The sequence below is a fragment of the Aplysia californica genome, unplaced genomic scaffold, assembly GCF_000002075.1.
Source record: "Aplysia californica isolate F4 #8 unplaced genomic scaffold, AplCal3.0 scaffold00026, whole genome shotgun sequence".
In the NCBI taxonomy this organism is placed as follows: Eukaryota; Metazoa; Mollusca; class Gastropoda; order Aplysiida; family Aplysiidae; genus Aplysia; species Aplysia californica.
This window is the reverse complement of record NW_004797296.1, coordinates 870,073-872,919: the sequence shown is the minus strand read 5'-3', so window position 1 is coordinate 872,919 and position 2,847 is coordinate 870,073.

Genomic DNA, 2,847 nt, shown 5'->3' with positions numbered 1-2,847 from the left:
GAGAGAGAGAGAGAGAGAGAGAGAGGATGGGTTTGAGGATTGAGCTGTGTAGAATTTTTGTGTGCATCTGAGACATTTTCGTCGTTTGTGCAGCCAGCCAAGGAAGAGGATTAAGTATGTGCATGGTTGGCTTTGGTGGTCTAGTGGTAAGTCTCTCAGACTTGCAACCATAAGGTCATGGGTAGGAATCCCGACACGAGCCCGCAGTTGTGTCCTAGGGAGAGGCACTTTACTCGAATTTACCTCACTTAACCGAGGTGGGAATGTGTACCCAGCTATTGATATCGAAACATCTTGTCAGGTTTTTTTGTGTTTAAGCGAGTGTAATCTGCAGTTTGCACTGTATGCTTCCTGGAAAGCCGTGAATGTTTCTGAGTGTTTTAGGGTGTGCTGGGGTAATAACAGTTGTTAACCATATAGAGCATGCTGCAGAGTGTGAATGTGCGAATATAAATGCAGTTGTATTATAGGAGGGAAACAGGTACAATGAACGATAGAGATAAACACCATGTTAGTTATATTTTTTAAAACATAGACACGTCGAAAAGATAACGGTTATTTAATACGGGACAGACGGCAACAACTCAGGAGTGATCACGTAGTAAAATTTACCAGGATTTCTTCAAGCCACCTGCACAGACAAGGAGACACCGGGACAGACAAATAGTTGCAAAATGTATTAACTAAAAAAATCTCACGTTTAGAGACAGGCATACACAAGTACAAGTATATAGGAAAACGAATGAAGGGACGGAGGGTGCAGAGACAAAATGATGAAGGAACATGGTCGAAAGAAAATCTAAAAAGAGACAATGATTTTTTTAAAAACCAAAAGCATTGGTAGTAATCAGAATCCACTCTCGTGCTTTAAAAACCCCAAAGAAAACAACCTAACTATATTTTATACAGAATGTAATAAGGACTCGTCTGGATATTATGAGGAGACAAGAATGAGGTTCGTTCACTCTGACAGTAGCTTGACATCCCTCTGCGTGTCTCACTTATTCCGGAAAAACGGGACGTTCCAGCTTTTCAAAAAATCGAAGTGGGAGCATCTCGTTCATTTCCGGTGAAGAAACACCCTGTGACCCCCTCGTTCTGAGGCCCAGGTCATTAAGTCCGGATGAGGCGAGCTGTTCTCGCTTCGCCTGATTCCATTTACTACTTCGTCCTTCGCCCTTGGTCCTCCCTTCCTCGACGTCAATCCTCAGGGAGTAGCGCTTTCAACCAATTTAACCTTCGATTCCAGAATCCAACCAGAACATTTTTGAAGATGTCCAAGAGTGGTTTCGATCTCAAAACGTATCCCGTTATTCCGGTTTTTAGTCGGAGCCTTGATTTGATCGTCTTGAGTATTTCATTCAAAGGAACTTTGAAGTTGAGATGGAAAACTCCTCCAAAACATATATGGGACTGCTGTGAACATCTGGATGCGAGGTCAGTTCGCACATGAGAGAGAGAGAGAGAGAGAGAGAGAGAGAGAGATGCAGACACATAGACAGGCACAGACATAGAGAAGAGATTGACAGTTGAAAGAAAACAAGAAATCGTGTGGGGGTATACCATTGGTGAGATCTTGTAGAAAATTAGAGGGAACAAGAAAGTGGCGAGAGGAGAAAATAAAGTTTTAATATCCCTCTTGCCTCTTACCTTAAGCGATGAAATCGTATCCCAGATTTCGACTTCCAGCTTTGAAGTACAGCGGAGAATACACGTATCTGAGGAAATAAAAAAAAAGTTTAAAATAGAATTTAAAAATAAAAGAGTTCAATTTTAACAGGGAGAACCTATGTGGCGGTGAAAAGATTGCCAACGATAATATCATTATGTTCATTAAGCAGAGGATAGTTTGTCTTTAGAGTATAATTACTCGACTATTATTTAAAGTATAGTTGCTGAAAAGCTTTTTGCAGTTAAATTTCTTGAAAAGTTTGTTTTTAGTCTTTAGTCAATTGACAATGCATTACAGTATAGTTGTTGGAAAACTCTTTGAAGTATAGTTACTTGATTGTTATGTTCAGTATGGTTACTTGACAGTTCTCTGCTGTATACACAAGTGACAGCTTTCACAGTTTAGTGTCTTGAAATGATTATATAGAAAGTCTATTCTATTCTTTGTCTCTGATACATTGAGGCAAACGGACTACTTAAAAAAGCAACAAAAAAGAAGGTAAAAAAATATAGCGATTCATTCAGGCAAGACGTTAATCAAAGTCCAAAGTCAAGAGACTACTAAGAAACCTTATAAAAACTACTAAATATTTAATATTCAAGAGATCAAGTAGCAGGAAAAGAGATTGTGACAATATCTTTAAATAATTGCTAATATTCTGAATAATAATTTGCTTTTCTTGGTGTATCAAAAATCAAGTTTAATTTTTTAGTGTTATTGACCTCGTGCCATTGACCTTAAGGAGCAGCAAGAAAAAAAAGAATGTTAATGTGAATACATAAATCTAATTTTCGTAGAATGCTCCGAAGGTCGTAGATTCAAAGCCACAGACAGTCAGAATTCTCGTCTTGCGGTCTATCAAAATTCAGTACATTATATCCGCAGATCTGCGAAACGAAAAGGCTTTTTCCCGCCCTATCTACTCATCACACAAGACCGGGATTATGAATAAGCTCTCTCATTGTAATTGAAATTCTACATTCCTTCTGAATACTGCAAAAATGCGACGCCATTTTTTTTTCGTCGTTTTTTTATCAGAAGAAGCTCTTTTGTATCCTCTTTTCTACTTTTCTTTCACTCAATTTACACTTTTTCTTCATGTTTCTTTGTCGTTATATACCGTTTTTTCGGTTCTGTCACTCTCTCTCTTTCTCCCCCCCCCTCTCTCTCTCTCT